The sequence below is a fragment of the Hippopotamus amphibius genome, chromosome 10 (assembly GCF_030028045.1).
Source record: "Hippopotamus amphibius kiboko isolate mHipAmp2 chromosome 10, mHipAmp2.hap2, whole genome shotgun sequence".
NCBI lineage: Eukaryota > Metazoa > Chordata > Mammalia > Artiodactyla > Hippopotamidae > Hippopotamus > Hippopotamus amphibius.
In genome coordinates, this window is record NC_080195.1 from 70,078,300 (window position 1) to 70,101,774 (window position 23,475).

The 23,475-nt window shown below is 37.2% G+C and overlaps 2 protein-coding genes across 6 annotated transcripts in view; one reads left to right on the forward strand and one right to left on the reverse strand.

Annotated features, from left to right (window-relative positions):
• Positions 1–23,475, reverse strand: part of CMSS1 (cms1 ribosomal small subunit homolog) — a 352,758-nt gene that overhangs the window by 168,862 nt on the left and 160,421 nt on the right. The window lies entirely within an intron of this gene.
• Positions 1–23,475, forward strand: part of FILIP1L (filamin A interacting protein 1 like) — a 289,653-nt gene that overhangs the window by 106,305 nt on the left and 159,873 nt on the right. The window lies entirely within an intron of this gene.

Here is a 23,475-nt window from a genome sequence, read left to right on the forward strand (position 1 = left end):
CCTGGAGAAGAGGGGTTAGAAGTTTCACTTTTAGCAGTGTTGCTTGAATTTTTAACAAGCATACAGTAAGTTCCCTACATAAGAACAAATTCCATTCCGAGAGGCGTTCATTAAGTCCAATCTGTTCATAAGTTCAACACAGTTAGCCTAAGTACCCGACTTACACAATTGGCTATATAGTACTGTACTGCAATAGGTTTATGATACTTTTCACACAAACAATACATAAAAAACAAACACAAAATAGAAAACATTTTTAATCTTACAGTACAGTACTTTGGAAAGTACAATAGCACAGTACAACAGCTGGCATCAAGTGAACAGGCAAGACGAGTTACTGACTGGAGGAGCGAGAGGAGGTGGGGAATGGGAGAGGTGAAGGATGGTCAGTGAAAGGAGAGGCAGGGCAAGCTGCAATTTCACTCACGTCTGACGTTGATGGCGCAGCTTCTGGCTCCTTGCTGGAACTAGATGCATCTTTGAAAGTTTGCAACTTGAAAGTTCGTATGTAGGGGACTTACTGTATGTTACTTACTGAATAAAAAGGTGTTTTGTTTTTCTTTTGTAAAGAAGTGGTAAGGGTAGGCAAGCTTTGGCACTGCAACTTAAAATATCTACTGAAGGCCAGCTGCGACTCTCTTCTAATAGTAGATGCCAACAAATAACTCATGAAGTTCCTAACCTAGTAAGAGGGACAGATAATAAACGAACAAACAAAAATCCATAAATATAGAAGTTATTTTCAGATTATGGTGTAAATGCACTGAGCCACAGGGTAATGGGGAAGGCCCACCAAAAAGGTGACATTTAGGTAGAGACCTGAAGGATAAGAAGGAGGCAGTCATGTAAAGTTAATTCCAGGCTCAGTGTAAGGTTTTCTGGCCTGAACTGTAGGCCAAATCCTGGTTAAACATTAAAAACAACTGCGGCACTTTCAAAAATAGTGATGCCCGGGCCCTGCTGCAGGTCAGTAACTCTCCAGATGTGGAGTTGGGTATTGCTCTCCCTTTTTTTAAAGCCAGGACTCAGAACCACTGTTCTAGAGTGTACACTTTTATGTCAGCATGAACAGAGGCCTTTAGAGATCAGAGGGAATAAAACCATGGGTGAAACTGAACTATTAACTTTTAGAATTGCGTGGCGCTTTTTTGTTGTTGTTGTTGTTGTTTGCTTGTTTTACTCTAGTAAGATTAACTGGATGCATTGTTCAGTGATATGATGAAGGCCTTGGGATTCTCCCCTCACCGTTGAGCAAGAGACCACAGAAACACACAGATATTTTAATTGGGACCTTTTGCCTGAGCCTCTGGCAAACTGTAAAGCAAATGAACCATCAAGTGACAGACTTCTTTGATGTATTTAGTAAAGGGCTGACTGAAAAGGCTAGGCCCTGAGCTCCTCCCTGAAGGCTAACAGATTCAAAACTGGCTGAAACAAAAAAAGAAGTTCCCATGGCAAGGATTTATCCTATACAGTGTAAGGATATATACATTCTCATATTCATACACCCCCATTCACCCAACTCTAAAATAAAGTTGGTAACAGATGACAAAAAGAGTAAGGATCACTGGAATTTGTCGATCATCTTCTAAATAATTTTAGGCAGTTGTTGCAATTTCCTTTCATTAATCTATCCATCTGTCCATTCATTCATCCAACACACACCTACCACTGCACACCTACTCTGTACTTCCCACTGTGGTACGTGGGATATACATGCCTCCCATTCCAGTGGAAAACACAAGCAATAATCACAAAAGATTGTAATATGTGCTATGAGACAGTGCTCCTGTTCTTCCTCCCTGTTATTTCTGTGCCTTGCTTCTCTTCTGCAGTGCAGAACTTACCACACTTTCTATAATTTGCTTAAATATGTTTTCTCAACTAGAGATCCTTAAAAAACAAGGACTGTTTTACTCTGTATTCTCAAGGCCAAACATAATTCATGGCATAAAGTAGGCATTCAACAACTGTAAATTGAATCAAATTACATATACTTGATCAAATCATATTATTATACAATATAGACATATATACAGTGGAAGACGTGCCTATGGGAGCCAGGGAAGGCTTCAGAGAGGAGTTATATCTGAGAAAAATCTTAAAAGATGAACCAAAAATCTTCTGGTAGAGGTTTCCACTGGTTGTGTGTTTGGATTTTGTTCCAAAGGCAATGGTGAACTACTGAAAGTTTTAAGCTGAAGGGAAAGATAGTGTGATAGAATCAGATTTGGTTTTAAGAATCACTTCTCTGGAAACAATGTGGGAAGTGAATGGAAGGCTGGGAAAGCAGTAAGTCTGGGGGCAGGGAGGGTGAATAGGGAGGCTGTGATATTGCCTTGCTGGCAAAGAAGAATCCAGAGCAATTCAGGATGTTGAACTAACTGGCAGGATGTAGCTGGCTGGACTTCATGGCATGTGTTTTGTGTACCTACCTCACTTCTGAGTTCATCTATTTTCTTGTGCTTATTTCTCTTTTGCCCAGATCCCCTCCTTTACTACCACTGTGAGAAAAATTATTCTGTCCTGCCTTACTATGTATATTATTGAACTAACTTAAATCTTTTGTGAAACACGGTGGAGACATACAAATATCCAACGATTAGATGCGGTGGTTTAGGGAGAGAGAAGTTTTGGCTTTCTGCAAGGATGACAGAAGAACGGTGGGGCTGTTAGCCAAAGCATGGACTAGTGCAGGAGAGCACTGGTTTGGGAGAAGATAATGAGTTCCATTTGGGCATTCAAGAGGAGCTGGCCAGAAATCAGCTGGAAATAATGGCTGGAGCTCAGAAAGTGTGAGGCACAGGTTTGGAAACTGGCAGTGTACATGTCATTGCTGAAGCCAGTGGTGTGCTATTAAACTACCACTCAGAAAATAAAACAAAAAATTCCCTCCTCCCCAATTTGTAGCATTTGCCTGTTTCTGTGGCATACATACTCCCACCCTGGCCAATTTCAAACTATCAAGATAATGGTCACTGAACAAAAAGTGGAAAAGAGATGTGCACAACTGGTTCTTAGGAACTGGCTCTAACATATCACTGGCTGAAGCCAAAGATGGACAAAATTATCCAGGGACAAAATGAAGAGCAAGAGAGCTGGGAATAAAACCCTGGGAAGTATGGACATTTATGAGACAGAAGATGAGCCATCAAAGCAGCTTATGAAAAAGCAGACATAGGAGTAGGGAGAAAACAGGAGCAAAGAAGTTATAGAAGGCAAGAGAAGAATTAGTTCAAGATGGATAGATGGTCTACAGTGTTAAATGTTGTTAAAAGGTGAAGTAAGATAAACAAGGGCAGAAAGTATCCACTGGATGTGACTAAAAGGATACTGGAGGTGACCTGAGTGGTGAGAGCCCAAGTGCTAAGATGCAAAAGTCTTAGCAATGTTTTTAGGTTGAGTGGATGCTGAAGAGAAAAGGGGAGGCTGAAGATACACAGACAAGAAGGCCAACTTGAAGTTGGCTGTTCTAGAGTAAATCAGTTGCTATGGAATTGAGATTATAGATTACAGATGAAATGAACTCACCTTAGGTAGGAGAAAGAACCCTTCTTTTTCTGGAAATGGGATACCAAGCGATTATTAGGAAGATTAACAACATTGAGTTTTATCTCTCTTTAGCCCAAAGAAATCTCAATAAGTTATATGATCAAAAGGCATCAGGAGATGAAAGGAACAAGAGGATAACAAAAGGTCTGTACAAGCTACAAGAGAATTAAATTGTAAATTTAATTGTAAATAGGCTGCACTTTTTCCCTGGAAAAGTAGCACCACCCACAAATCCTACTTCCCTTGGAAACTATGGTTGATAAATGTCTAATTAAAAGATGAACATTCTTTGGATATGTATATAAATATAGCTCCTCCCCTCCAATTAGAGAATATATTTAGAGACTATGTTGGTACACATACATTTAAACACGTGCAAAATGGATTAAAACTCATCTTATTTAAAGATGTTTTCAATGGGCTACCATGATAGAAAACATTATTAAAAAACCCCTTCAGATCTAAAATAGGACTATCTAGGATAGATTTAACTTTTAGAAATAGTTTTATTTTATGGAATTAAGCAATTTTTCAGACAAACAGATCTTGCTTAAATACTCTCACTCTTTTTTTGGATTACATACTCTTTCAATAGTGCAGGATAATTCTGAATTTCCATACAAGACGAACTGGTTTCAACTCTATTGTCTAGCAAGAACCTGGAGTGACTGGTCTGCAAAATTTTATTCAATTTGATTTTGACTCATGATGTGGAAAGCCTGAGCCCACATTTTCGAAACAATTTGCCTCAGGATTACATTACATTTAATTTACATTTTAACACGGTTTGTGTAATAAGAGAGTGACATGAGTTAGCTTATCAAATATTAGGTATTTATGAGATATCAAAACTCTGTTACCTTATGCTATTCTTATTCAATCTTTTCATAAAAATTCTCTAGTGTCATAGCTATGTACAAAGTTTTTAATTATTAACAAATCTATTCTAATATTCACTTCAGAGCAGGTAACCATAAGGATCATTGGAATGATATATATTTTTGAAGCACCTGTGTTATCTCCCTGCCACCCTCCCCTTCTTCATCCCCCACTGCTCCCTCCACCGACTGTAAGAACTACTGGTGAGCTGATCCCTGGCAATTTTGAAAAAGCTCCCTGAATATTCTGATGTGTAACTAAGACTGAGAACCACTGGGTATTTGAAAGAACAATGGACTTGGAAGACTTAAGCTCAAAACCTGAATTTGTTATTTAATAGTGACATGTGGTTCATTTTCTCAATAATGTATATTTGTTGAGGATTAAATAAGATAATATATGATATCACACATATTTTCAACAATGGGAGTATTTCTTGAAATAATTATTATATTCCTAAATGTATTCCTTTCATCATTATTATTATTTTCTTCAATAAATTCCTGTTTATTCCTAAAAACCTCACTGGAGACATTCACTGACTGTTCTCAGCCTTCAGAGAGGCATGTGTCCCTACAAGTGGACATCACAATTCACAAACTGGTGGATCAGCCATTTGAAATGGCATCCTCTCTTTAAATAAGACATGGGCTCCTTATTTGTAAATGAGAGTAATTTTCTGCTGCAAAACTAATGAGTATATTTAACTTTTATTGAGTGTTAATGTGGGGGTGAATGATTTTCTTGGTTTTGCATCAGAAAAGCTGTGAACTCTGGAGTGTCCTTTGCCCTTAGGAAACTCGTAGACCAGATTATGTGTGTCTTTTGCCATTTGGAGACATTTCTTGAGCACTCATATTTTTAATTCTCTAGACTCCCTGCCTTTTATTTCTAACCATAATTTAAGCTCCTTGAGGGAAAGGGCATGCTTTATATTTTTTCCAACTTCCCTCCACTCATAGAAGGAATCAAATATTTATTTATTGGATACAAATATTAAGGAAAGCTCTCGGCCTTAGCGCCATCTTCTGAGAAATCTCCGCGCCATGAGAGTGAAGTGGAGGAAGAAGCGAATGTGCAGGCTGAAGCGCAAAAGAAGAAAGATGCGGCAGAGGTCCAAGTAAACGTGTACATTCATGGAAGCCACAAGAGCAGAAACAAGGGAAGCCAGAGGCCAGGGATGCTGGTACAAATTGTTGGGCTGCATGCCTCCTGTCTAGAACCTGTTTCAGGGGATGTGGAACATCTATGGCCATTCTGATCACCTTGACCACCTCTGAGAGACCCACCTTGCTCATATCAAAACGGTCCCTTTTGGTCCTCTGCCCTGGACCTGTGACACTCTGGACTAGTTCTGTTCTCAGTTGTGGCTGAATGTAACATGTGTACAATAAATCATCTCTTTTGCTGTCTTAGCTGAAGAAAAAAAAAATTAAGGAAAAATAAGCATTTGCTCCCCCCACCTTTGTTATGAAATTCCAGAAAGGTACTATCTTTTACAAACTTGGGTGGACTTTTCTTCTTTTTTTCTTTTATTCTCCCTTTGAGCACTTGATGGGAAGTGGGTTCTCAGCTCTCTCTGTATATTAGAATCACACAGATTCTGATTTAATTGGTTTTACGTAGAGTATAAGCATTGTTATTTTTAAAAGATTCTGCTGTAATTCTAATTGTAGCTAGGAGTGAAAACCTATAGGAGCACACAATTAGGTGTTCACTAAATATGTACTGATTACATTTGAAGTTGAGAGGTGTGGTTGGGAATTAGGGGGATAGAATACTCAATGTTCACCTTGTTATCTCCTCAGCCCTGATGGTAACAGCTCTCAGGGTAACTCTGTTGGGAGAGTGAGCGGGTAGGTGAATGGATCAGTGTTAAGTTCTCTAATATGCTATGGTTCAGCTGTGATTATGGGTTCAAGTCCTGATTTGGAAACCCAGGGTCTTTGCCTTTCTCTCTTCTTTGACCTCCTTCTCCCACCTCCCAGTGGAAATGTCATTAGGGCTGGAACTTTCTGTTTTGTTCATCATTCTATTTCTAGGGCTTAAAACAGTATCTGGCATGCAATAGCTACTCAGAAAACATGAGTTCAATATAGTTCTGTTTCTCTCACACATAAACATACAAATACAAATAAAGAATTGCAAAAATAATCATTTTATGATATTTTAAGACCCAGCCTGCTTAATAGGACATTCAGAAACAAAGCACTGGCATTACTACTTTTGTTGGGTATAATTATTTCTTCTACTAGCAAGAAGGTGCTAGATGCTTAGAACTAAGGGAAGAACTACTCCAGTTTCTTTACCTGAAATCTTAATATTGACTATGAATAATATGAGTTTTGCTAAAACCAAAAGTAAAAATTTATTTCCACTTTCCTTTCTATCACATTAATGCCTAACCTTTAATATTAACATATCAATAACATATTAGTGTATTAAAACATGATTACCTTACTCTTTGCACTTTAAATGTTTTTCTCAGGAAAAGATATTAAGGAGAATAAACTGATGAATATTTTTTAAAAACTGCTTTGAATGTAATAATTCCACAATTAAAAAAATGTTTCATTATAAAGGCAAAGTGCCTTGCAGGAACAGTGAAATGCAGGAATAGGAGGACTAAGAGAACAGGGTCACAGCCTGGATCACAGAATGCAGTTGCAAGCTGGAGTCAACTGGAGAAACTGGCCAAAACAGAAGTGCTGCAGTACTGGGGCTCCAGAAGAAATAGGTTTATTAAATATGAAGAGATGCTCTTCTTATCTAGGGAATTTCCCCCTGTTTCTCCCCTCTGGTCCCTCTCCTAGCCCACTTAATTGCCTACAGTCCTAGACACATGGCCAGGAGTCCCTCAGAAAGCAGAGCAGAACTCAGGACTGGAGCCCATAAGGCAGGAACCTGAACACCTGGCTGTTAATTTCCGGAGGCTCACTTCGGAATTTGTGAGCTTCTGAGCCACAAGCCTCACTTAAACTGACAGTTCATTTATCTCCAAGAAGAGTATAATGATAATACTCACTTCATACAGTTGTTGCTAGATAATGTATATGAAAATGTTCTGTAAACTGTGAATCATCAGGTAAACGTTATTCTGTTAGACTGAAGAATTTCTTGAGAAAAAAAAAAATCACTGCTAATTTTTCCTTCATAGTCCACGAGAAAATGTACCTGTGCTAAAGGTGTAATTACAGTTACACCACATTTCTAACAATCCATACAAAAATCTGGAAACACAGAAAGTTCCCAATTACTTGGTACTATGAAACAAGTTTTGATAGAAACCAAGATAGATGCTTTTAGCCAGGAAAATGAAGGCACCTGTCAGATTTAGGACTAAGGCACAAATTACTGAGTGGAAGAACTGGTCCCAAGAATGAACAACTGGCCATTAGTGGGAGTTAAAGTGTATATGTAACAGGCGTTTCTGTAAAAAGTACAGAGCTAATCCAGACAATTCCACTTTTCCATGTTTCAAGGAAGCAAATAGAAAGGATTATTTTTGTTTGTTTGTACTATCTAGCAACCAGTCAGAACTGAACTAAAAAATAGAAATGGCTTTTAAAGCAGTTTTTCTTACAAGAGAAACTCAGAAGATTGAAATTTCAGACTTTCTAAAAAGAAAAAAAATATGGTTTGGATTAAAATCAAAGACCTCATAACAATGCTTTTAGTTTTTATTCATTTATTGTAGGAATAAAAAAGTTGAAAAAGAACAATAGTAAAAACAAGCTTATTACAAACGTGTACTGACAAACAATGAAATTACAACTCATCTTTGCATTCCGGTATACCAGTTCTTTTTTACTTTGATTAGCAAAACATAGATATTCTTCAGAAAGAGAATAATGATCTGGGAGAATACGACCCTCAAAATCTTTTAAGAACCCAACAGGAGGGGCTTCCTAGGTGGCGCAGTGGTTAAGAATCTGCCTGCCAATGCAGAGGTCACAGGTTTGATCCCAGCTCCAGGAAGATCCCACATGCCGCGGAGCAACTAAGCCCGTGTGCCAAAAAAAAAAAAAAAAAAAAAAAAAAAGAACCCAACAGGAAGAGAGATTAGTGGCTCTGTTTTAAAACTGTGTGCATTATTGTTTGCCAAATCAAGTTAATGAAATGTTTATTGCTAGAGTGTTATTTCTAAGTTAACAAAAGCATTTTTGCTGACTTGCTCATTGGTCATAAGCATGCAATTTAAAATGGAATTTCAAAATACTTTTATTACATGCACCCATGAAGAGAATAACTGAGGTCTCAAGACTGCTAAGCTAATTCTGACTTTCAGCTCACGTTAATAATAGAATTGTTAGTCTTGTCAAACATGTGGCTTCCCGTTTTAATAAGATTAAGGCCATAGGGTTCAAGCTTCTTTAGTTTAAATCTCTTACACCTAAACATTTCTTTGTACACTCCCCCAATATATTCTTGCTCTCCCAACTGGAGCAGCGTTTCTCAACCTTGGCACTATAGACATTGTGGATAATTGCTTTTTGTAGCGGGCTGCCCTGTGCATTGCAGGATGTTTAGCAGTGTCCCTGGCCTCTCTACTCACTATATGCCACAGCAACACCCAATCGCAGTTGTGACAACCAAAATTGCTGCCAGACATTATAAAAGAAAATTTAATATCTTATAGCAATTAATTTTTCTGTGAATACATTTCTTGCTGTTGATTTTGGTCCATGTGCAATTGTATCTCATGAGGTCCTATTAGTATCAAAACTTTGTGATACAAATGTGTTCTGGGGTCACAATGGTTTTAGCCTTCAATGTGCTTCATGAATGTATGCAACAGGGCCTTAGAAATGGCCTTTGAAGCAAAGCTTTTCTTATGATTATAAGAGACACTCAGAAGGCTGAAGGGAAATTTCAGACATTTTTATTTATTTATTTATCTATAAATTTATTTATTGGCTGCGTTGGGTCTTTGTTGCTGCACGTGGGCTTTCTCTAGTTGTGGCATGTAGGGGCTACTGTGGTGGTGCATGGGCTTCTCATTGCAGTGGCTTCTCTTGTTGCAGAGCAGGGGCTCCAGGCACACGGGCTTCAGTAGTTGTGGCACACAGGCTCAGTAGTTGTGGCACACGGGCTCAGTTGTTCTGCAGCATGTGGGATCTTCCCGGACCAGGGATCGAACCTGTGTCCCCTGCACTGGCCAGCGGATTCTTAACCACTGCACCACCAGGGAAGTCCCCAGACTTATTTTTAAAAGTACAGTTTGGCCAGTTTACTTTCCTGGGACTTATTATCTTACTAAACAATAAGTAATATCTTACTGTTCTGAAGCAGCGTTTCTCAACCTCTTTTTTTTTTAAAATAAACTATGACCTCCACTAGGATTTTTCACTCAATTCTCTCCCTACTCCAATTAAACCAAGTCTTACTGAGCTTTAATTTTGGTAGTCCATATTTTACAAAGAAAAAGACATACTGAATATGCTATCTCTAAGTACATATCCTGCACTCCCACCTCCTATAGCTTCCTTGTGGCAAACCCTTTAAATATTTATATTTAACAAGATTTATCTTGTCTCCACTAATTTTTTTCTTCCAAGATCAAACTCCTCAGTTTATTTAATTCTGGAATCCTAGTTGTACAAATTCCTTATCACTGTGGTCATTCGTTTGTTAACATACCTTTTAAATAGGTACCCAGGTCTAAATGTGTTATTTCATAGGCACATTGAATTAAGGGACTATTTCAGTTTTTATTCTGTACACTGTGCCTTGGGCTGGTGTTTGGCAACACAGAATGTCCTCAATAAATATTAGCTGTATATATGATTTTAACTTAACGTCTCAATCAGGCAGGATTTTGAGTAAAAAATAGGTTTTTCTGTTACTACTATACAAGTCTTTCCTTTTTACACACTGGGATCCCTACCCTGTAGTGGTTAAAGTGGTTGGCTAGAGAAAAGGTTCATTCTTTCTAACACACACCCAAAGGGGGAAATTCTTGGCAAAGATACTGAGAGTAGAAGCCCCTTGCAGTGACCAGGGATAGAGGACAACTGACCACATCAGAAATTTATAAGAAAGTTAAAGCAAGTGATACAATTTCACAAACCTTTAGAGTTCACAAAAAAGTTATCCAGGACTCATGAGCTAATGCAGACTAACTGGTGCCTTCTGTTTCTGCTCTGCCATTATCTATCAGTAATAAATGGTTTAATCCTAAAAATATATTATGTGGTTTTCATTCTTGGCTCTAGATTACTGGTGGAGAAGACAAAATATAACCTTTAATTTGGTCTGATAAGACATCCTACATAATAAATAAATGAATTGCTACTAGTAAAATTGCACTCAAAGAATGCATTTTTGGCTCCCAAACAATCACATTCCAATTTCACTAAAACAAAACAAAAAATCCCAAGAAACTGCTTAAGCCAATTTGTGATGTACTTCCAGAAATGTGGATCAATCATACCATATCTGAACATTTGGTAGAACTCAGTTTTATGTTACCCTGTGCTTTATACCTGAACACGTGCGCACACACACACACATCTCTTTTTTATTCTGATTAACGTATCACAGAAAACAAAACAATAAGAGAAAATCTATTAGGCAACTGATTTATATAATGTAGTATAGGATTTTTTCCCCTTTTGGCCTTCCTCCAGGCTATTCAGACCAAATCCACATTCTTATTTCTTTTGGCAAGTTGTTCTACATTCTGATATTATTCCATCAGATGGTCTATTCTCCTTTATATTCATCCTCTGATTTTACTTTCCTCAGTAACTACTGTAGATTCACACGGAATACTGGTTTGAACAGTTGGGAATGGAGATTCTATGTGAACAATGGGATGCTTCAACTTCCCTACATCAATACTAGAGAAATCTTTCTTGGCTAATTCAATAATTCACAGAAGTTAGAGAAAAATGTCCTTGAGAAATTCTTTTCAAAAGGCTCTAAAGGCAAGTGAGATAATTGCTGTAAAAAGGTTCTGAACTGTCTGAAAGGCATTTTTGATAAGTTCATTATTGTGTTTATCCTTCCTCATGGACATAGAGCAATGAATTCCCTCATATTTGTAGAGTGAGTACAAAAGCTCAGCTAATATGGGGGTACTTCAAAGACGTCCGCCCTACACATTCTCATACAGCACTATATGTATTACTTTGATGTAAGAGACTAAAAAACGTGCTTAACACAGCTGCCTTCAGCTGCAAGCCAACATTACATGGATTTATTTATTTTTTATTGCTGCATAAATTACCATTTCATAGGGTTGGGTTGTTCAATTGTCATCACAAATTTTATAAGCATATTTTTGAAAAACGAGGAAGGATCTTTCTATGAAATACTACATATGGCATTAACAGAGTCATACAAATGAATGGTAGTCTGGATAGTTCCATGGCTACACAATTTAATGTTTCAAAAATAGTTTTAAAAATCACCTGAACAAAAATGTGCACTTGCTCATAAACACAAGGCCTCAGATTAAATTGGTGGATGCAAAATGTATAAGTATGGCTGGCATAAGAAAAAACATGATACAACAAAGAACTGTTAATATTTATTCTTATCATTAAAGAACATATACTAAACTACATATATCAAAACACTTCTGTGGGGTACTATCCCCAATTTCTACATGTCTTCACAGGAATAGAATCTTTTCAACTAGACTAGTATTATCAATTAGTACTAGAATAAAACATGGAGAATGAATTGCTCTTAAACACCACTGGCCTGAGCACTCATCTCTGATTTCTGATAAAGTATGAAATGTTCTGGATTCTAGAAAGGATGAAATGTCTAGAACAAAAGCCTTAATTATCTATGAGGCATTTTAGTGCAGGATATGTTCAGATATGAAATATACATTTTATGTATTCTCAAACTCTTTAGTTTCTATGTAGCAATCTCCTAATAGTAGCAGGTTCAGAAACATATAGGAAGAGCCAAGGCTCTTCAGTTGTCTTTTCTGTAAAAAGTGAAGATATCTGCAGTTCTAATTAATGAGCTCACTAAAGAATTCATTAGCTCATATAAGTTTACTAAACAAGGAGATGAGAGAGCCTTGATTAACCAGCTACAAAGCTGTATTCAGAACTCTTTGTTCTTGTAACACTTTCATTTTTTCAACAGGACCGATTTGAATGCTTATGTATTGGGCACTGCTGTAGATGCTTCATGTACATTTTTGTACATCATGAACAACACTTACGAGAGACATAAGGGATATGTCAACAAAAGAGAAAAATCTCTACCTCTATGGAGCTGATATTCTAGTGGAAAAAACAGACAATAATATAATAAGCAAATAATATTGTAAGTAAGAAGGTAGTAAGTGTTATGGGAAAAAAAGGAAGAGAAGAGCAGTCTGAGAAAGGACAAAGTGTAAGGGTGGGTTGGTCAGGCAGACCTCACCAAAAAGGCCAGCTCTGAGCAAAGCTGGAAGGAGTCAAGAACATTAGTTGAGTTGTTCTAGGGGACAGAAATCTACAGAGTAGGGAGTAACTGGTCCAGAGGTGGGAATACACATGGCATGTCTGCGGTTTTTTAAGAGAAAAGGATTCCAATAAAAATGTATTGCAGGGAGGGAGGGGATATGCGGCGGATAAATGTATAAATACAGCTGATTCACTTTGGTGTACCTCAAAAACTGGTACAAGAGTGTAAAGCAATTATATTCCAATAAAGAACTTAAAAAATGTATTGCAGGTAAAAACTCCCTATTTTATTTCTAGAAATACCATAATATCCCACTTATGTAAATTATGAACATAGGTCTTTATGCATGAAGAATTATCTAGAATGAAGCTAACTAACATCTTATAGGAGGTTATTTCTGGGTAGTGGGTAGTGGATGGGTGGTTTTTACCAATTTCTTTCCATTTCTCTGTACTGTTTTACTGTTTTAAACTAATGATCACACTGGATTTACAGAAACAAGATTATTTAACAACTACTGCAGGGACTTCCTTGGAGGTCCAGTGATTAAGACTCTGCACTTCTACTGTAGGGGGCACAGGTTCAATCCCTGGTCAGGGAACTAAGGTCCTGCAAGCCATGTGGGGCGGGGGAGGGGAGAGAGAGAGAGAAAGGAAGGAAGGAAGGAAGGAAGGAAGGAAGGAAGGAAGGAAGGAAGGGAGGAAGGAAGGGAGGAAGGAAGGAAGGAAGGAGGGAAGAAAGGAAGGAAGACAGAGAAAGAAAAAAGAAAACTATTGCAAAGCATAAAAGCATAAACTTCTATTTACGTATATTTACAAATGCCTAAAAGGGCATACTGCATTTGTCAGGAAAGTACAATGTGAAAAGCATTATGCTTGGCTTTGGCTTTGTAATATCCTCTTATGTACCTTCACTAGTATTTACACCTGTACATATATGAATAAACATCTATACACATTTTTCCCTCCTTTAGGTGAAGATGAGAAAATAACATGGACTTTAGAATCAGGCATACCTGGTTTAAACCCCAATTCCAACCAAACTGCACAATGTTGGACAAGTTATTGAAATATTCTGATTTTCCACTTTGGAAAGTAGGGATTTGCACATTCATTAAATCTGTTTTAAATGTCAGTTATGCATTATTGAGGGTGCTGGGAATACTAATGGGAATGACCAGGGAGACAGACACACAGACGAGGAGCTAAGGCAACATGACAAATGCTATGACAGATATGTGTGCCACAGAAGTCTGGATGGAGGAAGGAGCATTTGACTATTCTGAAATCATTTAAGGAAGGCTTCACTGAAGAGGTAACATTCAAACTTAGTCCTAAGGATTAAGTAGGAGTAGGCCAGGAGGCTAGGGGCAGAGTTAGGGTTGGGGCAGCAGAGGCAACACGGTTAAATGTAAGGTGGTGTGAAAGGACTAGGGTCAGGTGTCAAAAACATACAAGCACCGCACCCCAGCATATAGTGCTTGTTAGGCTCACCAAAGCAACGCATGAGACAACGCTCTAACAGTATACCCATGCAAACGTGAGAGGTCATTTGTTTTCCAAACCTTGGGGTCCTTTCGCCTCCTCCCTCACCCTTATATCTCCTTAGCAAGCCCACTATCTCTTTGTTCTCACTATTCTACAAAGTTCATGCCTTCATTATGCTTCATTCGGTTGGAAGGGTTGCAACTGTCCAGCAAACATAGTATGTACTTCACCAGTATCAAATGCTTTCAAATACCTGACTCTAGCCTACCTAGAGACGTTGGAAATGTCACTTACTCTCTCATGTCACTTGTAACTAGTAATGCAGAAAGAGTAACAGTGAACACCTACCAAATACCAGGCAGGGTATGAGGCCTGTCCCATTTGAGTCTTACAACAATCTTAGGAGAATGGTACTACTATAGACGCCCAATCCCTCATCCATAATTTTGAGATCTAAAAAGCACTGAAAGTCAGTAGTTTTTCCTTAGTTTGCAATAAATTCATTTGGATAAAACCTGAGTTGAATGTATATAAGGCTATGTATCATTTTTATTCCACTTATAAATTCCCACATTGTCTGCTGTGAAAACACAAATGTGTTGGTTATGAGACCTTGTTGAGGAAATTATCTAACACATCTAATTACTATACAATATAATCTTTCTGAAAAACATCTGTTAAGAGTTTCACCTCTTATCATGGATGAGCAAGCTGAGACACAAGAGAGGTTAAGTAACTTGTCCAAAGTTACAATGTTAATATTTAGTAGATCTAGGTCTCAAACCCAGGCAATCTGTCTCTAGCTCCTACACTCTTAACCTTTTAGTTAAACTTGCTCTGAGTGTCCAAAAAATTCCAAAGGTTTCCAAAGACAGCTTTAAGGTATTCTAAGTCTCACTTTATTATCCTTACTGTTTCATCTGAAGTAGGCTTCTCATCACTTATAAGACATACTCTCTGCTTTCCAACTTCTAAGTAATCTTTGCTTAGAATTCTCTTTCCTCCAATGCTCCCATCCCTTCAGGTTCAACTTCAATGCCAAGTTCGTCAAATAATGTTCTGGTTTCCCTCAACCACAATTGAGTTTACTATCTCACCCTTATAGTACTCTGTATTTCTTCTTTTCAGGCACTAGATAAATTCATCCTCATATGAGGGTGAGTCAAAAATTATCTGCACTCTGGTTATATTAAAACATCTGTTGCCTGCACTGTCTTATCAGCACTTTCCATTCAAGGCTACTGTCTCCCCAGTCACTGCTGTGCAGGGATGAATGTGTTATATCAGTTCATTTATAACTGTGGTGTGAGCAAAAATGGATGCCCACGTGTGATTTGCATGAAAGAAGAGCAGTGTGCAGTGGTTCGTTTTTTGGGGTCTGAGGGTGTACCTGGTGCCATTATTTACTGAAGACGTGTGCAGTATGCAGAAAGTGTTCTGTTGCAAAGAAGTGTGCATGAATGGATAGAGAAATTCAAGGAAGGTCGCATAAGTGTTAGCCATCAAGAAGGAGCTGGACGCCATGGCTCCTTCCACGTCCATGGCTGATGACAACATTGAGCGTACATGTGATATGATTCTGTTGAATAGATAAGTGACAGTGGATTATGTGGTAAATCATTTGCAAATCAGCCATGGCTCTGCCTATGAAATAATCCACGAACGACTCAGGTTTTGAAAAGTTTGTGCTGAGGCCTGAATTTCGGATTAAATGTAGAGGACTGCTGTCCCAGGGCGTTGTGCTCTTGAATCACAATGCACGCCCACACACTTCTGCCTACACTGTCAACACTCTGCAAAAACTTCATTTTGAGGTGTTAAAGCATCCTCCCTATAGTCCTGATCTTGCTCCATCGGACTTTTACCTGTTTGGTGCCCTGAAAGCAGCCCTAAGAGGACAAAAATTCACTTCTGATGAAGTGAAGACAGCAGTGCATCTGTGGCTTGCAGCTCAGCCTAAACCATTTTTTTAATGAGGGAATACGAAAGGTTGACAGATGGACAAAGTGTATTGAAAAGCAAGGAGGTTATGTCAAAAGTGATGTATTTGTCTTTCTAAAAGTTAATGAAAATAAATTCTACAGCCAAAGTGACTCATCCTCATATAATAGCTATTTGTGAGCCTGTCTCCCAACTAAATTGTGCCCTCTTTCAGAGCTGGCAGGAACCATGTCCCATTCATCTTTATGTCCCCATAGCACTGGACCAGTGCAATGGTTATCATCATTGTTCCATAAATGTTGGCTGTAAGAATAAGTCGCTAACAATATTTTAATTAATGAGTTTTGTATTGATGTATATAGGTGATGTTTTAACACACACAATGACAATCTTTCCCTTTTTAAAACGTTACCATCATCAAGTGGAATTTTCATGAAGAATTTTTTCCTGTTTCTCATGAGATTGAACTAAAACAACAATAACAAAAAAACAGGGAAAGAAAAATAAACCATTCTACTTATAAACATCTAGACTCCAATGCTCGCTCATCACCTTGAACTTTAGTTCCCACAAAGAAATTATCCTGTTAGGAAAGTGAACATGATATAACATCTTTAGAATCTTTCCATTCTGATGAATTTGGTTGGTAGAGGGAATTACTGAAGGGAACATTTCATATTTATATTTTATTCTGAGTATACAAATTCTAAATGCTTTACTATTAAGAATTTATTTCTAATATTTTCCAGATAGGGCTTAACAAAAGTATTTTCTTTTGAAATGTCTATTTCTTATTTTATGTAAAGGATGGCTGTAGGTAGAATTATGAGCAGCTACAAAATAGAGTATTAATCTTAAAGAGGACCAGCTGACATAATAACTTGCACATGGAAATTGTGGCCTGTTTCTATTTTTCTTGCAGTTTTTCCTTTTAGGTTAATAATGTATATATGTATATTATGTGCTTTGAACTGGCTTTCTAGCAATGGTAATGGAGTCCTCTTATTCTTTTCACATTTGTAAATGACTGGCTAGGATTAGGGCATTAAATAAGCTAAGTTAACTGTTCCATAAAGAAACCCACCCAGAAACCCAGTTCTGATCTCAGCAGTCTCACGTGCCATTCAAAAGATTCCATTCTATTATTTTTCTAATAAAATTTGGAAGTTAAATAAGTTTGGTTAAGCCATACTATTTGTGATGTACATTTTAGGGCCTCTATACGAAAGTCAACTTTTTTGTTGTTGTTGAAATGTATTTCATGGAAACACCAAAGAAGAATTTTATTCCTTTTAAAGGCAAAATCCCATGAAAACAAATCACTTAGGTATATTTATTATCTTCCTTAGCATCTCTCCTATTTGATCCATCCACCTCCTCTCCAACTCTACTTCGATTGCCTATAGGCGCTCATCATATCATGCTGAGCCACTGGAATATATCCTTAATTTGCTTCCCTGCCTTGGATCTCTCTACCCTCCGAAGTTGTCCTCCACTTAGATGCTAGGATGACTTTCCTAAAATGTGAAGCCATTAATGTTATTTTCTGGCTTCTCATTGTCTCTGGGATGGTCAGCTGCATTGTGTGACTTACCCTCTTTCCATGCTATGCTGCCTACCTGCTCATCTAGCCCTGTGGTCCTTATAAGGAAACTGTACAGTTCATGCCAGGTTGCTTCATCCCTCCGTGCCACTGCCCATGCTGTTCTCTCTATCCAGAAAACAAGAAATAGCAGGAAATGTCAACATTTAACTAGCTCTCTTGACATTTGTTGATTGGGGTTGGTTGGTGTGGAGCTTCTGGTAAACACTTTATCTCAACTCAAGAGGTCCAACCTCTGGCTCCCCTGGATTCAGGTCGTCATCATCATGGCAACTTATGTTGGTCCCTATCTCATATGAAAACTCATCAGGATAACTTTCATTAGTGCTTGTAAGCCAGGCATTTACTTAGAAATGACTTTCAGGAGAAGCCCACCAGAAATAACAGATGCCATATACACTGTTCTTCTCTAAACTAACCCAGGTTTTAGTATTTAGTACAAGTAATTCTGAACTGCCCTACAGTAACAAATCACACTATCATAAAAATACTCAGTTTTTAAATTCATTTAACAAGGTTTCACAATGTAGCCAGGTTGTTTTTTTTTTTAATCATTATTTGGGAAAAAAATTAGGCAAATTTTTCCTATGGAAAATGTTAGCCAAATGTTAGAACATTTGCTATAGCCAAATGCTCTACAGCAGAAAGAAATTGTCAAATTAAGAATGAAGTTTCTTAAAAAAGTGTAGAGTGTCTTCAATTTATGCTGCATATACCAAATAACAAGGGCCAATCTTTTGAAAGAAATATGACTTCTCTAAGTATACATTTATTTTTATTATTACCATCTAAACCTAATGAACTTTAGCCCTATAAATCCAGTCTCTTAAGATGAGAAGATTTCAAATGTGCTTTATGCAAAATATAGCTTTCTATGAAAGTGTCCATTTTGACTACTTTGTGATGTTTTATATCAAGGATAAACCACCAGCTGACATTCAGAATGAAGATGTCTAGAACTACAGAGGAATACCTGACAGCATGAAATGCAATGTGCCTTCCTCTCCTTTCCATTCTACCATGTTTAACAAAAATAAAACCAATAGGCATATTTCAAAAGTGAATAATTTTAAAGGCCTTTCAAGTCCTGGTCATCCATAGTTTAATTTAATATGATTCTCAATGACTTGGCTTTTATGAAATGCTATTTAAAAAAAAAAAAAGCCCTTTGCTTAATTTCATCATCCTAGAAATATCATTTTTCTATTTAAAAAAGCCCAAGCCAAAAACTATAACCATTAAAATTAAATACTATTCCTTACGGACTTTTCTTCTACAGCAAAGATTTTGACTGTCACTTAATAAGCACATACAATGCTTACAAGGCCTCAACTGTGAGCACCAACACCCATGACCCGGGCAGGGAATGCCTACAACTAAGGGAACATGTCAAGCTACTTAATTTTGCAGGCCTTGCTGCTCAGTGCCTCTGGCACATAGTGAATGTTCAGTGAGAATATGTTCAATGAAGAATGAATGAAAATGTCCACAGTAGCAAGTGGAGGTAGTGGAATGAATAAGACTGTTGATACATACAATATCTTAAATTTACTCAGAAAAGAAAATAGGAACAGACCAAAACAAACCTACTTTTGACAATTATGCTACAGTCATTTGGCCTTTACTTTTCAACCCCTAAAGCACTTTTAAAAATATTTACTGTATTAAGTCTCACTGCATCCTGAAGGGTAATAAAAACAATTATCACTTAAACTGCAAGTGGAAAAATGGAATTATAGCTAGAAAAAAGAAAGACTGAAAGACACACACACAGAAACATACACTGTACAAAGGAAAAGAAATAAAATTTCACAATGAATTCAGACTCCACTCTAACATTCTAACTACCAGTACAGTTCATGGTTCACGGTTTGAAACCCACACTCTGGAACCAATCTGCCTAGGTTTGAATCCTGGGTCTGCTCTTTATTAACTGTGTTATCTCACATATACCATGTGTCTGTTTCCCTCATCTGATTAATAGGGATGATAACAGTATTGACTTCATAGGATTAATATAAGAATAAAATTAAATAATATATACGTAAAATGCTAAGAAAAGTATGATTCATTGTAAGTTCTATTTAAGTGTTTGCTAATAAACAATTATTATTCTTTCCATTAAATCAGTGAAAAGTAAATTTATTTTTTGGGGCAGACATATTTTACCAGTGGAATTATTTCTTGAAAACCAAATATTATGCAGAACCCCAATAAATAAACAGATAAAAGCAGTTTTGATTTAAAAAAACTGTCTCATACATTTAAATGTACAATGTAGTTTTAAGTTAATCGTGTTCATAATGAGGATGCTTTGGCATAAAAATTTATAATTTGTAAGATGATAGTTACACACTTCAATTATCCTCAACCTCCATTCTAGTTATTTCTGTATTTCTTTTTGTTGCACAGTGTCAAGAAAAGTTTGATTTACACAGCTAAATAGTTTCAAAAGTTTTTTTTAAACCCTTCAGTGAAATTGACCCAAGGTCTTGAAACAGGAATAGTGAGAACTTTTTTCGAAGAAGAATTATTAGAAACATATAAAACTGCTTACATTCCTTATAATAAATCAAGAAAAGAGCAATCTGTGCTAATCACATAAAGTCATGATGTCGCACGCTAGCCATTCACTTGTTACTGCATAACCAACTGGTGTACAGGGAAGACAGGTGTCACTGACACTGCCTGGCATTTAACTGACTTCTGTGTATATGTGCTTGCAATAGTGAGCCCTGCCTTTGCAATTTTACATGTGTAGACAGGAACAGGGCTGAATTTGGATATGCAAAGCCACACCTTTCCTAATCAGTGCCATGCGTACCAGAAGTTCAAAGATAGTGTGAAGTGGTGGCAGGAATGTCATGACGTCTGAAAAAAAAAAGTTAACAGAGCAATACAGTTACTTAAGTTGATAGTTCTCCAATGTGACTTTCGTATATAAGACATTTTAGTGTGATTTATCTTATTATTTTTTGACAGTTAAAATATTTATAAAATAAAATTTGAATCACGTTTATGGAACTCCTGAAGCACATCTGTAGAACAATTTAAAAACCACTAGACTAGGATTCTAATTCCACCTAGCATACAGAAAGCTGGAAAGAGTATCACACTCACCCTAAAAAGAAGAAAAAAAGTAGACTAAAACGTAAAAGCATAACTTTACTTGAGTCCAGAGAGCTCAGGTAACAGGATAAACAGCCTGAAATCCAAGAAGGGACAGGTTCCTCAAAGGGAATTTGGAATCTGTAGACTGACTCACTTGTGGCAGAACACAAAGCAAGAAACACCAGGCACTACAAGCAGTTAAGAAGAATTCAGCTAAATATTTAAGAGATTGCTAAAGGATAAGCATAGGCTAGAGTGAGAGTTACAGGACTCTTGGACTCTTGGGAGCTGCTATCACAAGGACATTCAAACCCACTCTCCACCAGGTGCTCATGAGAAAGATGGAGAAGGGTGGGAAATCAGAGAATATTTCTGAACAGGAGAGAACAAGTCAGAAGAAAATGGTCAGATTTTTTTCCCTCAAATAATTAGACATAAAACAACAGGTCCAAGAAACCCAGAGAACCCTGAGTAAGATAAACAACAACAACTACAAAATCATATATTCAAACTACTGAAAACTAAAAATAAAGAGGAAATCTTGAAGGCAACCAGCAAAAGAAAAGACAGTATACAGAGAGGAACAAACATAAGAATTGTACCAAACTACTTCTTGACACAATTTATGTAAGCCAGAAGACAATCAAGTGACATCTTTAAAGTGCTGAAAGAAAATCATTGGGCTAAGACTGTACTTGGAGTCAAGCTTAGATTCTGCAAGAGTCCTACTAGTAATCTGGCTGCAGTTTCCTTGAGGAGTTACTTTTCCCAAGTTCATGGTGTCTATATATTTGTCTTAGGCATGGCTTAACAATTTACCTAAAACATCCAATAAACAGACACCACCATATTACCATTCAATTCTATTCGATATGCATGATTTCTGTATGATTGTTGTTTAGTTATAAGTAGAAATGAGTAGTGTCTGTAGGTCACAGTATCTTTTTACTCTCCTCAAACAGACTAACAACAGCACATACTTATATAGCCTCATTATGTTCTACTTTCTAAGTGCTTTATACTTATTGAAAGAGACACTGTATTACTGTTTGCATGCTAGCCCAAAGAAAATATGCACTAATGCATGTTGTTGATTTTTCTAACCTTTCTTTTTACTGCATATTTGACTTCCACACCTGAGTAAGAATGTTACTTTTGGAATGACTTTGAGTCTCAAGATAGCTGAAATGTCGCTTTCCCTAGATTATACCACTCAAAATAGAACTTTCTTCCTCCTCCATGTCTCCTGGTATTGCAGTTACTTTCTATCTGCTTACTCTACTCTATTTTTTTTCATAGCACTTACTACATGACATATAACATTTTAAATATATTTGCCTATCCATTGTCAGTCTCCTGTGCTAGAATGTACAACAGTAGGGACTTTGTTTCTCTTGGTCACTCATTGCTGTATCTCCAGCACTTAGAACAGTTCCTGGAACTAGATGGAATTCATTATGTATTTGTTGAATACATGTGCAAATGAATGGGAGAATACATGAACAAATAAGCAAAATCCCTTTTGCCTAAGGAATCTGGTAAACTTGGGGTGGGGAAGAGCAGAAGTAGGTAGAAGTTGAATCCCTGCTATGTGAAAGGGGGTTCAATGGCTTCATCTAAGATGTCCAGCACAGTCCTTGGAGTATTAGCAGACACTCAATATTATTAATTGTAATTACTGACTGCTGTTCTTATCTCATGAACTCATCTCAACAAAGCTGTAAGGATGCTACCATTTTCTGGTTTTGCAAATTCAAAAAAGTCCAACAACACGCCTATGTTTCCAGAGCTAGGAAGTGGTGGTGCTGAATCCACCCAGGTGTGGCAGGGAGCAGAGCCCATACCCAGAGGTGGAAAGAGAACACTGAAGTGTTCATTGTCCATTTCCTTGAAGCTTGCTTCATGTGCTCATCACTTCGTCTTGCTTCCTGAGGGCTAAATTATGATCTTTAGTTGAATAAAATCGAATGAATTTTTATTATATATCATAAAATAATTGGCTCTTTCCTCCAAATTTGGGTTCTTATTCTTGTTTCTAACTTGTTTGACCCAACAGTGATAACTCTAAAGTCAACAAGGTAAAAAAATGGACTTTATTAAAGTTACCAAAAAAATTCAGTTAATGAAACCCTCTAAAAACTGCAGGTCCGCACCGTAATAAATCAACCTGTGCTTGAAAGCACAAACTGTATATACTGGCACCCGATTCAGCTAAGATAAAAATGACAAGTCCTTCAGTGATAAATTGTCCTCTCCATATTATCCAATGGAAATATGCACATTGTCCAATACCTACAAGCAATTAGAAGGATTGAGTTTAACTTTCAAATTAAAAGGCCATTAAGATGGAGCACAGTCCCCCAATTTGTCTCTGAAAAAGCTTGGGAGGAATATGGTACATTTTCAGATTTCCTTTTATCACAGAGCAACTCAGCCAGCTATTGGAACTGCAGACTATAAGAAACTATGGAATAAAATAAAATGAGA